Source organism: Schistocerca serialis, chromosome 2 (assembly GCF_023864345.2).
Source record: "Schistocerca serialis cubense isolate TAMUIC-IGC-003099 chromosome 2, iqSchSeri2.2, whole genome shotgun sequence".
Lineage (NCBI taxonomy): Eukaryota > Metazoa > Arthropoda > Insecta > Orthoptera > Acrididae > Schistocerca > Schistocerca serialis.
Window position 1 is genome coordinate 1,122,242,561 of NC_064639.1, and position 9,452 is coordinate 1,122,252,012.

The following is a 9,452-nucleotide window of genomic DNA, read 5'->3' on the forward strand; positions in this document are numbered from 1 at the left end:
CTCACATCGAATAAGAAATTCATTTGATATTGACGGCGAGCTTTTTGCGCTGACTCAGCCACTGACGTGCGATCAGTTTGCACAAAACGCTAGGGCTCGTCCAGGATTTGAACCCGGGACCTCCTGCACCCTAAGCAGGAATCATACCCCTAGACCAACGAGCCCTGTGACACGGCGAATGCCAAATATTCCAGTCCCTCGATGTCGTCCAGGGTGCCCTGGAAGTCTCGTGTACGCTGGCGGGATGGGGGCGGCGCGAATTCCCGCGGTCGGCGGCCTTCCTGGGCTATTGGTACCTTCATGTAGAGCTGCCGCTGGGCTCGCACTGCCTGCTGCTGAGAAAGTGATTGCTTTTGCTGATATGACTTGCAATAACGACTGCGCGAAACGCCGCTATCTCGTTAGGGGTGCTACGGCAGACACCCTCTCGAGCACCCCGAAGACTTCTTGAGCCCTCGGCTGTGATGGGTTCCAGGCTGACAAAAGAACTGTCGTGTGTGCATTCGCGGACGAGAGAAAGTCTGAGGCAAGTTCGAGTGAACTAGGATGGACTCCTCGGGTCCGTCGTTTCCGTAGTGTAGCGGTTATCACGTCTGCTTCACACGCAGAAGGTCCCCGGTTCGATCCCGGGCGGGAACAGTATTTTCCTGCCTATGTCGTATTGTCCTCCAATGAGCCACGTCGTGTGTGGATCTGCTGCATGTCCCTTCGTTTGCAAGTACCACATTTATTGAATTTTTTAGTTACGATGGCAACATCACTATAAGTTGTCTGTGAAGTAACGTGCACACAAGCAGTTTCCGTGGTGTAGCGGTTATCACGTCTGCCTAACACGCAGAAGGTCCCCGGTTCGATCCCGGGCGGAAACACTTTTTCATCACTTTAAGCAAGACGTACTAAATGTATCTGCTACCATCTGTACCCGAAACCTTCGTAATCGCCTTCACGCGTCGGACCCGAGTGTCAATTGCTCACATCGAATAAGAAATTCATTTGATATTGACGGCGAGCTTTTTGCGCTGACTCAGCCACTGACGTGCGATCAGTTTGCACAAAACGCTAGGGCTCGTCCAGGATTTGAACCCGGGACCTCCTGCACCCTAAGCAGGAATCATACCCCTAGACCAACGAGCCCTGTGACACGGCGAATGCCAAATATTCCAGTCCCTCGATGTCGTCCAGGGTGCCCTGGAAGTCTCGTGTACGCTGGCGGGATGGGGGCGGCGCGAATTCCCGCGGTCGGCGGCCTTCCTGGGCTATTGGTACCTTCATGTAGAGCTGCCGCTGGGCTCGCACTGCCTGCTGCTGAGAAAGTGATTGCTTTTGCTGATATGACTTGCAATAACGACTGCGCGAAACGCCGCTATCTCGTTAGGGGTGCTACGGCAGACACCCTCTCGAACACCCCGAAGACTTCTTGAGCCCTCGGCTGTGATGGGTTCCAGGCTGACAAAAGAACTGTCGTGTGTGCATTCGCGGACGAGAGAAAGTCTGAGGCAAGTTCGAGTGAACTAGGATGGACTCCTCGGGTCCGTCGTTTCCGTAGTGTAGCGGTTATCACGTCTGCTTCACACGCAGAAGGTCCCCGGTTCGATCCCGGGCGGGAACAGTATTTTCCTGCCTATGTCGTATTGTCCTCCAATGAGCCACGTCGTGTGTGGATCTGCTGCATGTCCCTTCGTTTGCAAGTACCACATTTATTGAATTTTTTAGTTACGATGGCAATATCACTATAAGTTGTCTGTGAAGTAAGGTGCACACAAGCAGTTTCCGTGGTGTAGCGGTTATCACGTCTGCCTAACACGCAGAAGGTCCCCGGTTCGATCCCGGGCGGAAACACTTTTTCATCACTTTAAGCAAGACGTACTAAATGTATCTGCTACCATCTGTACCCGAAACCTTCGTAATCGCCTTCACGCGTCGGACCCGAGTGTCAATTGCTCACATCGAATAAGAAATTCATTTGATATTGACGGCGAGCTTTTTGCGCTGACTCAGCCACTGACGTGCGATCAGTTTGCACAAAACGCTAGGGCTCGTCCGGGATTTGAACCCGGGACCTCCTGCACCCTAAGCGGGAATCATACCCCTAGACCAACGAGCCCTGTGACACGGCGAATGCCAAATATTCCAGTCCCTCGATGTCGTCCAGGGTGCCCTGGAAGTCTCGTGTACGCTGGCGGGATGGGGGCGGCGCGAATTCCCGCGGTCGGCGGCCTTCCTGGGCTATTGGTACCTTCATGTAGAGCTGCCGCTGGGCTCGCACTGCCTGCTGCTGAGAAAGTGATTGCTTTTGCTGATATGACTTGCAATAACGACTGCGCGAAACGCCGCTATCTCGTTAGGGGTGCTACGGCAGACACCCTCTCGAGCACCCCGAAGACTTCTTGAGCCCTCGGCTGTGATGGGTTCCAGGCTGACAAAAGAACTGTCGTGTGTGCATTCGCGGACGAGAGAAAGTCTGAGGCAAGTTCGAGTGAACTAGGATGGACTCCTCGGGTCCGTCGTTTCCGTAGTGTAGCGGTTATCACGTCTGCTTCACACGCAGAAGGTCCCCGGTTCGATCCCGGGCGGGAACAGTATTTTCCTGCCTATGTCGTATTGTCCTCCAATGAGCCACGTCGTGTGTGGATCTGCTGCATGTCCCTTCGTTTGCAAGTACCACATTTATTGAATTTTTTAGTTACGATGGCAACATCACTATAAGTTGTCTGTGAAGTAAGGTGCACACAAGCAGTTTCCGTGGTGTAGCGGTTATCACGTCTGCCTAACACGCAGAAGGTCCCCGGTTCGATCCCGGGCGGAAACACTTTTTCATCACTTTAAGCAAGACGTACTAAATGTATCTGCTACCATCTGTACCCGAAACCTTCGTAATCGCCTTCACGCGTCGGACCCGAGTGTCAATTGCTCACATCGAATAAGAAATTCATTTGATATTGACGGCGAGCTTTTTGCGCTGACTCAGCCACTGACGTGCGATCAGTTTGCACAAAACGCTAGGGCTCGTCCGGGATTTGAACCCGGGACCTCCTGCACCCTAAGCGGGAATCATACCCCTAGACCAACGAGCCCTGTGACACGGCGAATGCCAAATATTCCAGTCCCTCGATGTCGTCCAGGGTGCCCTGGAAGTCTCGTGTACGCTGGCGGGATGGGGGCGGCGCGAATTCCCGCGGTCGGCGGCCTTCCTGGGCTATTGGTACCTTCATGTAGAGCTGCCGCTGGGCTCGCACTGCCTGCTGCTGAGAAAGTGATTGCTTTTGCTGATATGACTTGCAATAACGACTGCGCGAAACGCCGCTATCTCGTTAGGGGTGCTACGGCAGACACCCTCTCGAGCACCCCGAAGACTTCTTGAGCCCTCGGCTGTGATGGGTTCCAGGCTGACAAAAGAACTGTCGTGTGTGCATTCGCGGACGAGAGAAAGTCTGAGGCAAGTTCGAGTGAACTAGGATGGACTCCTCGGGTCCGTCGTTTCCGTAGTGTAGCGGTTATCACGTCTGCTTCACACGCAGAAGGTCCCCGGTTCGATCCCGGGCGGGAACAGTATTTTCCTGCCTATGTCGTATTGTCCTCCAATGAGCCACGTCGTGTGTGGATCTGCTGCATGTCCCTTCGTTTGCAAGTACCACATTTATTGAATTTTTTAGTTACGATGGCAACATCACTATAAGTTGTCTGTGAAGTAAGGTGCACACAAGCAGTTTCCGTGGTGTAGCGGTTATCACGTCTGCCTAACACGCAGAAGGTCCCCGGTTCGATCCCGGGCGGAAACACTTTTTCATCACTTTAAGCAAGACGTACTAAATGTATCTGCTACCATCTGTACCCGAAACCTTCGTAATCGCCTTCACGCGTCGGACCCGAGTGTCAATTGCTCACATCGAATAAGAAATTCATTTGATATTGACGGCGAGCTTTTTGCGCTGACTCAGCCACTGACGTGCGATCAGTTTGCACAAAACGCTAGGGCTCGTCCGGGATTTGAACCCGGGACCTCCTGCACCCTAAGCGGGAATCATACCCCTAGACCAACGAGCCCTGTGACACGGCGAATGCCAAATATTCCAGTCCCTCGATGTCGTCCAGGGTGCCCTGGAAGTCTCGTTTACGCTGGCGGGATGGGGGCGGCGCGAATTCCCGCGGTCGGCGGCCTTCCTGGGCTATTGGTACCTTCATGTAGAGCTGCCGCTGGGCTCGCACTGCCTGCTGCTGAGAAAGTGATTGCTTTTGCTGATATGACTTGCAATAACGACTGCGCGAAACGCCGCTATCTCGTTAGGGGTGCTACGGCAGACACCCTCTCGAGCACCCCGAAGACTTCTTGAGCCCTCGGCTGTGATGGGTTCCAGGCTGACAAAAGAACTGTCGTGTGTGCATTCGCGGACGAGAGAAAGTCTGAGGCAAGTTCGAGTGAACTAGGATGGACTCCTGGGGTCCGTCGTTTCCGTAGTGTAGCGGTTATCACGTCTGCTTCACACGCAGAAGGTCCCCGGTTCGATCCCGGGCGGGAACAGTATTTTCCTGCCTATGTCGTATTGTCCTCCAATGAGCCACGTCGTGTGTGGATCTGCTGCATGTCCCTTCGTTTGCAAGTACCACATTTATTGAATTTTTTAGTTACGATGGCAACATCACTATAAGTTGTCTGTGAAGTAAGGTGCACACAAGCAGTTTCCGTGGTGTAGCGGTTATCACGTCTGCCTAACACGCAGAAGGTCCCCGGTTCGATCCCGGGCGGAAACACTTTTTCATCACTTTAAGCAAGACGTACTAAATGTATCTGCTACCATCTGTACCCGAAACCTTCGTAATCGCCTTCACGCGTCGGACCCGAGTGTCAATTGCTCACATCGAATAAGAAATTCATTTGATATTGACGGCGAGCTTTTTGCGCTGACTCAGCCACTGACGTGCGATCAGTTTGCACAAAACGCTAGGGCTCGTCCGGGATTTGAACCCGGGACCTCCTGCACCCTAAGCAGGAATCATACCCCTAGACCAACGAGCCCTGTGACACGGCGAATGCCAAATATTCCAGTCCCTCGATGTCGTCCAGGGTGCCCTGGAAGTCTCGTGTACGCTGGCGGGATGGGGGCGGCGCGAATTCCCGCGGTCGGCGGCCTTCCTGGGCTATTGGTACCTTCATGTAGAGCTGCCGCTGGGCTCGCACTGCCTGCTGCTGAGAAAGTGATTGCTTTTGCTGATATGACTTGCAATAACGACTGCGCGAAACGCCGCTATCTCGTTAGGGGTGCTACGGCAGACACCCTCTCGAGCACCCCGAAGACTTCTTGAGCCCTCGGCTGTGATGGGTTCCAGGCTGACAAAAGAACTGTCGTGTGTGCATTCGCGGACGAGAGAAAGTCTGAGGCAAGTTCGAGTGAACTAGGATGGACTCCTCGGGTCCGTCGTTTCCGTAGTGTAGCGGTTATCACGTCTGCTTCACACGCAGAAGGTCCCCGGTTCGATCCCGGGCGGGAACAGTATTTTCCTGCCTATGTCGTATTGTCCTCCAATGAGCCACGTCGTGTGTGGATCTGCTGCATGTCCCTTCGTTTGCAAGTACCACATTTATTGAATTTTTTAGTTACGATGGCAATATCACTATAAGTTGTCTGTGAAGTAAGGTGCACACAAGCAGTTTCCGTGGTGTAGCGGTTATCACGTCTGCCTAACACGCAGAAGGTCCCCGGTTCGATCCCGGGCGGAAACACTTTTTCATCACTTTAAGCAAGACGTACTAAATGTATCTGCTACCATCTGTACCCGAAACCTTCGTAATCGCCTTCACGCGTCGGACCCGAGTGTCAATTGCTCACATCGAATAAGAAATTCATTTGATATTGACGGCGAGCTTTTTGCGCTGACTCAGCCACTGACGTGCGATCAGTTTGCACAAAACGCTAGGGCTCGTCCGGGATTTGAACCCGGGACCTCCTGCACCCTAAGCGGGAATCATACCCCTAGACCAACGAGCCCTGTGACACGGCGAATGCCAAATATTCCAGTCCCTCGATGTCGTCCAGGGTGCCCTGGAAGTCTCGTGTACGCTGGCGGGATGGGGGCGGCGCGAATTCCCGCGGTCGGCGGCCTTCCTGGGCTATTGGTACCTTCATGTAGAGCTGCCGCTGGGCTCGCACTGCCTGCTGCTGAGAAAGTGATTGCTTTTGCTGATATGACTTGCAATAACGACTGCGCGAAACGCCGCTATCTCGTTAGGGGTGCTACGGCAGACACCCTCTCGAGCACCCCGAAGACTTCTTGTGCCCTCGGCTGTGATGGGTTCCAGGCTGACAAAAGAACTGTCGTGTGTGCATTCGCGGACGAGAGAAAGTCTGAGGCAAGTTCGAGTGAACTAGGATGGACTCCTCGGGTCCGTCGTTTCCGTAGTGTAGCGGTTATCACGTCTGCTTCACACGCAGAAGGTCCCCGGTTCGATCCCGGGCGGGAACAGTATTTTCCTGCCTATGTCGTATTGTCCTCCAATGAGCCACGTCGTGTGTGGATCTGCTGCATGTCCCTTCGTTTGCAAGTACCACATTTATTGAATTTTTTAGTTACGATGGCAACATCACTATAAGTTGTCTGTGAAGTAACGTGCACACAAGCAGTTTCCGTGGTGTAGCGGTTATCACGTCTGCCTAACACGCAGAAGGTCCCCGGTTCGATCCCGGGCGGAAACACTTTTTCATCACTTTAAGCAAGACGTACTAAATGTATCTGCTACCATCTGTACCCGAAACCTTCGTAATCGCCTTCACGCGTCGGACCCGAGTGTCAATTGCTCACATCGAATAAGAAATTCATTTGATATTGACGGCGAGCTTTTTGCGCTGACTCAGCCACTGACGTGCGATCAGTTTGCACAAAACGCTAGGGCTCGTCCGGGATTTGAACCCGGGACCTCCTGCACCCTAAGCGGGAATCATACCCCTAGACCAACGAGCCCTGTGACACGGCGAATGCCAAATATTCCAGTCCCTCGATGTCGTCCAGGGTGCCCTGGAAGTCTCGTGTACGCTGGCGGGATGGGGGCGGCGCGAATTCCCGCGGTCGGCGGCCTTCCTGGGCTATTGGTACCTTCATGTAGAGCTGCCGCTGGGCTCGCACTGCCTGCTGCTGAGAAAGTGATTGCTTTTGCTGATATGACTTGCAATAACGACTGCGCGAAACGCCGCTATCTCGTTAGGGGTGCTACGGCAGACACCCTCTCGAGCACCCCGAAGACTTCTTGTGCCCTCGGCTGTGATGGGTTCCAGGCTGACAAAAGAACTGTCGTGTGTGCATTCGCGGACGAGAGAAAGTCTGAGGCAAGTTCGAGTGAACTAGGATGGACTCCTCGGGTCCGTCGTTTCCGTAGTGTAGCGGTTATCACGTCTGCTTCACACGCAGAAGGTCCCCGGTTCGATCCCGGGCGGGAACAGTATTTTCCTGCCTATGTCGTATTGTCCTCCAATGAGCCACGTCGTGTGTGGATCTGCTGCATGTCCCTTCGTTTGCAAGTACCACATTTATTGAATTTTTTAGTTACGATGGCAACATCACTATAAGTTGTCTGTGAAGTAACGTGCACACAAGCAGTTTCCGTGGTGTAGCGGTTATCACGTCTGCCTAACACGCAGAAGGTCCCCGGTTCGATCCCGGGCGGAAACACTTTTTCATCACTTTAAGCAAGACGTACTAAATGTATCTGCTACCATCTGTACCCGAAACCTTCGTAATCGCCTTCACGCGTCGGACCCGAGTGTCAATTGCTCACATCGAATAAGAAATTCATTTGATATTGACGGCGAGCTTTTTGCGCTGACTCAGCCACTGACGTGCGATCAGTTTGCACAAAACGCTAGGGCTCGTCCGGGATTTGAACCCGGGACCTCCTGCACCCTAAGCGGGAATCATACCCCTAGACCAACGAGCCCTGTGACACGGCGAATGCCAAATATTCCAGTCCCTCGATGTCGTCCAGGGTGCCCTGGAAGTCTCGTGTACGCTGGCGGGATGGGGGCGGCGCGAATTCCCGCGGTCGGCGGCCTTCCTGGGCTATTGGTACCTTCATGTAGAGCTGCCGCTGGGCTCGCACTGCCTGCTGCTGAGAAAGTGATTGCTTTTGCTGATATGACTTGCAATAACGACTGCGCGAAACGCCGCTATCTCGTTAGGGGTGCTACGGCAGACACCCTCTCGAGCACCCCGAAGACTTCTTGAGCCCTCGGCTGTGATGGGTTCCAGGCTGACAAAAGAACTGTCGTGTGTGCATTCGCGGACGAGAGAAAGTCTGAGGCAAGTTCGAGTGAACTAGGATGGACTCCTGGGGTCCGTCGTTTCCGTAGTGTAGCGGTTATCACGTCTGCTTCACACGCAGAAGGTCCCCGGTTCGATCCCGGGCGGGAACAGTATTTTCCTGCCTATGTCGTATTGTCCTCCAATGAGCCACGTCGTGTGTGGATCTGCTGCATGTCCCTTCGTTTGCAAGTACCACATTTATTGAATTTTTTAGTTACGATGGCAACATCACTATAAGTTGTCTGTGAAGTAAGGTGCACACAAGCAGTTTCCGTGGTGTAGCGGTTATCACGTCTGCCTAACACGCAGAAGGTCCCCGGTTCGATCCCGGGCGGAAACACTTTTTCATCACTTTAAGCAAGACGTACTAAATGTATCTGCTACCATCTGTACCCGAAACCTTCGTAATCGCCTTCACGCGTCGGACCCGAGTGTCAATTGCTCACATCGAATAAGAAATTCATTTGATATTGACGGCGAGCTTTTTGCGCTGACTCAGCCACTGACGTGCGATCAGTTTGCACAAAACGCTAGGGCTCGTCCGGGATTTGAACCCGGGACCTCCTGCACCCTAAGCAGGAATCATACCCCTAGACCAACGAGCCCTGTGACACGGCGAATGCCAAATATTCCAGTCCCTCGATGTCGTCCAGGGTGCCCTGGAAGTCTCGTGTACGCTGGCGGGATGGGGGCGGCGCGAATTCCCGCGGTCGGCGGCCTTCCTGGGCTATTGGTACCTTCATGTAGAGCTGCCGCTGGGCTCGCACTGCCTGCTGCTGAGAAAGTGATTGCTTTTGCTGATATGACTTGCAATAACGACTGCGCGAAACGCCGCTATCTCGTTAGGGGTGCTACGGCAGACACCCTCTCGAGCACCCCGAAGACTTCTTGAGCCCTCGGCTGTGATGGGTTCCAGGCTGACAAAAGAACTGTCGTGTGTGCATTCGCGGACGAGAGAAAGTCTGAGGCAAGTTCGAGTGAACTAGGATGGACTCCTCGGGTACGTCGTTTCCGTAGTGTAGCGGTTATCACGTCTGCTTCACACGCAGAAGGTCCCCGGCTCGATCCCGGGCGGGAACAGCATTTTCCTGCCTATGTCGTATTGTCCTCCAATGAGCCACGTCGTGTGTGGATCTGCTGCATGTCCCTTCGTTTGCAAGTAC

General features: G+C 53.6%; 29 non-coding genes across 29 annotated transcripts; 19 read left to right on the forward strand and 10 right to left on the reverse strand.

The window, feature by feature from the left end:
• Positions 1 to 92: 92 nt before the first annotated feature.
• On the reverse strand, positions 93 to 164 carry Trnap-agg (transfer RNA proline (anticodon AGG)). The gene has a single exon. It is a non-coding gene; the product is annotated as a tRNA-Pro (tRNA).
• A 402-nt stretch (positions 165 to 566) lies between these two features.
• Positions 567 to 639, forward strand: Trnav-cac (transfer RNA valine (anticodon CAC)). The gene has a single exon. It is a non-coding gene; the product is annotated as a tRNA-Val (tRNA).
• A 157-nt stretch (positions 640 to 796) lies between these two features.
• On the forward strand, positions 797 to 869 carry Trnav-aac (transfer RNA valine (anticodon AAC)). The gene has a single exon. It is a non-coding gene; the product is annotated as a tRNA-Val (tRNA).
• A 193-nt stretch (positions 870 to 1,062) lies between these two features.
• Positions 1,063 to 1,134, reverse strand: Trnap-agg (transfer RNA proline (anticodon AGG)). Its single transcript has one exon. It is a non-coding gene; the product is annotated as a tRNA-Pro (tRNA).
• A 402-nt stretch (positions 1,135 to 1,536) lies between these two features.
• On the forward strand, positions 1,537 to 1,609 carry Trnav-cac (transfer RNA valine (anticodon CAC)). The gene has a single exon. It is a non-coding gene; the product is annotated as a tRNA-Val (tRNA).
• A 157-nt stretch (positions 1,610 to 1,766) lies between these two features.
• Trnav-aac (transfer RNA valine (anticodon AAC)) lies at positions 1,767 to 1,839 on the forward strand. Its single transcript has one exon. It is a non-coding gene; the product is annotated as a tRNA-Val (tRNA).
• A 193-nt stretch (positions 1,840 to 2,032) lies between these two features.
• Positions 2,033 to 2,104, reverse strand: Trnap-agg (transfer RNA proline (anticodon AGG)). The gene has a single exon. It is a non-coding gene; the product is annotated as a tRNA-Pro (tRNA).
• A 402-nt stretch (positions 2,105 to 2,506) lies between these two features.
• On the forward strand, positions 2,507 to 2,579 carry Trnav-cac (transfer RNA valine (anticodon CAC)). Its single transcript has one exon. It is a non-coding gene; the product is annotated as a tRNA-Val (tRNA).
• Positions 2,580 to 2,736: 157 nt separating this feature from the next.
• Positions 2,737 to 2,809, forward strand: Trnav-aac (transfer RNA valine (anticodon AAC)). Its single transcript has one exon. It is a non-coding gene; the product is annotated as a tRNA-Val (tRNA).
• A 193-nt stretch (positions 2,810 to 3,002) lies between these two features.
• Positions 3,003 to 3,074, reverse strand: Trnap-agg (transfer RNA proline (anticodon AGG)). Its single transcript has one exon. It is a non-coding gene; the product is annotated as a tRNA-Pro (tRNA).
• Positions 3,075 to 3,476: 402 nt separating this feature from the next.
• Trnav-cac (transfer RNA valine (anticodon CAC)) lies at positions 3,477 to 3,549 on the forward strand. Its single transcript has one exon. It is a non-coding gene; the product is annotated as a tRNA-Val (tRNA).
• Positions 3,550 to 3,706: 157 nt separating this feature from the next.
• On the forward strand, positions 3,707 to 3,779 carry Trnav-aac (transfer RNA valine (anticodon AAC)). The gene has a single exon. It is a non-coding gene; the product is annotated as a tRNA-Val (tRNA).
• A 193-nt stretch (positions 3,780 to 3,972) lies between these two features.
• On the reverse strand, positions 3,973 to 4,044 carry Trnap-agg (transfer RNA proline (anticodon AGG)). The gene has a single exon. It is a non-coding gene; the product is annotated as a tRNA-Pro (tRNA).
• A 402-nt stretch (positions 4,045 to 4,446) lies between these two features.
• Trnav-cac (transfer RNA valine (anticodon CAC)) lies at positions 4,447 to 4,519 on the forward strand. Its single transcript has one exon. It is a non-coding gene; the product is annotated as a tRNA-Val (tRNA).
• Positions 4,520 to 4,676: 157 nt separating this feature from the next.
• Positions 4,677 to 4,749, forward strand: Trnav-aac (transfer RNA valine (anticodon AAC)). Its single transcript has one exon. It is a non-coding gene; the product is annotated as a tRNA-Val (tRNA).
• Positions 4,750 to 4,942: 193 nt separating this feature from the next.
• Trnap-agg (transfer RNA proline (anticodon AGG)) lies at positions 4,943 to 5,014 on the reverse strand. Its single transcript has one exon. It is a non-coding gene; the product is annotated as a tRNA-Pro (tRNA).
• Positions 5,015 to 5,416: 402 nt separating this feature from the next.
• On the forward strand, positions 5,417 to 5,489 carry Trnav-cac (transfer RNA valine (anticodon CAC)). The gene has a single exon. It is a non-coding gene; the product is annotated as a tRNA-Val (tRNA).
• Positions 5,490 to 5,646: 157 nt separating this feature from the next.
• Trnav-aac (transfer RNA valine (anticodon AAC)) lies at positions 5,647 to 5,719 on the forward strand. Its single transcript has one exon. It is a non-coding gene; the product is annotated as a tRNA-Val (tRNA).
• Positions 5,720 to 5,912: 193 nt separating this feature from the next.
• Positions 5,913 to 5,984, reverse strand: Trnap-agg (transfer RNA proline (anticodon AGG)). The gene has a single exon. It is a non-coding gene; the product is annotated as a tRNA-Pro (tRNA).
• A 402-nt stretch (positions 5,985 to 6,386) lies between these two features.
• On the forward strand, positions 6,387 to 6,459 carry Trnav-cac (transfer RNA valine (anticodon CAC)). The gene has a single exon. It is a non-coding gene; the product is annotated as a tRNA-Val (tRNA).
• A 157-nt stretch (positions 6,460 to 6,616) lies between these two features.
• On the forward strand, positions 6,617 to 6,689 carry Trnav-aac (transfer RNA valine (anticodon AAC)). Its single transcript has one exon. It is a non-coding gene; the product is annotated as a tRNA-Val (tRNA).
• A 193-nt stretch (positions 6,690 to 6,882) lies between these two features.
• Trnap-agg (transfer RNA proline (anticodon AGG)) lies at positions 6,883 to 6,954 on the reverse strand. Its single transcript has one exon. It is a non-coding gene; the product is annotated as a tRNA-Pro (tRNA).
• A 402-nt stretch (positions 6,955 to 7,356) lies between these two features.
• On the forward strand, positions 7,357 to 7,429 carry Trnav-cac (transfer RNA valine (anticodon CAC)). Its single transcript has one exon. It is a non-coding gene; the product is annotated as a tRNA-Val (tRNA).
• A 157-nt stretch (positions 7,430 to 7,586) lies between these two features.
• On the forward strand, positions 7,587 to 7,659 carry Trnav-aac (transfer RNA valine (anticodon AAC)). The gene has a single exon. It is a non-coding gene; the product is annotated as a tRNA-Val (tRNA).
• A 193-nt stretch (positions 7,660 to 7,852) lies between these two features.
• Trnap-agg (transfer RNA proline (anticodon AGG)) lies at positions 7,853 to 7,924 on the reverse strand. Its single transcript has one exon. It is a non-coding gene; the product is annotated as a tRNA-Pro (tRNA).
• A 402-nt stretch (positions 7,925 to 8,326) lies between these two features.
• On the forward strand, positions 8,327 to 8,399 carry Trnav-cac (transfer RNA valine (anticodon CAC)). Its single transcript has one exon. It is a non-coding gene; the product is annotated as a tRNA-Val (tRNA).
• Positions 8,400 to 8,556: 157 nt separating this feature from the next.
• Positions 8,557 to 8,629, forward strand: Trnav-aac (transfer RNA valine (anticodon AAC)). The gene has a single exon. It is a non-coding gene; the product is annotated as a tRNA-Val (tRNA).
• Positions 8,630 to 8,822: 193 nt separating this feature from the next.
• On the reverse strand, positions 8,823 to 8,894 carry Trnap-agg (transfer RNA proline (anticodon AGG)). The gene has a single exon. It is a non-coding gene; the product is annotated as a tRNA-Pro (tRNA).
• A 402-nt stretch (positions 8,895 to 9,296) lies between these two features.
• Positions 9,297 to 9,369, forward strand: Trnav-cac (transfer RNA valine (anticodon CAC)). Its single transcript has one exon. It is a non-coding gene; the product is annotated as a tRNA-Val (tRNA).
• The last annotated feature ends 83 nt before the right edge of the window (positions 9,370 to 9,452 follow it).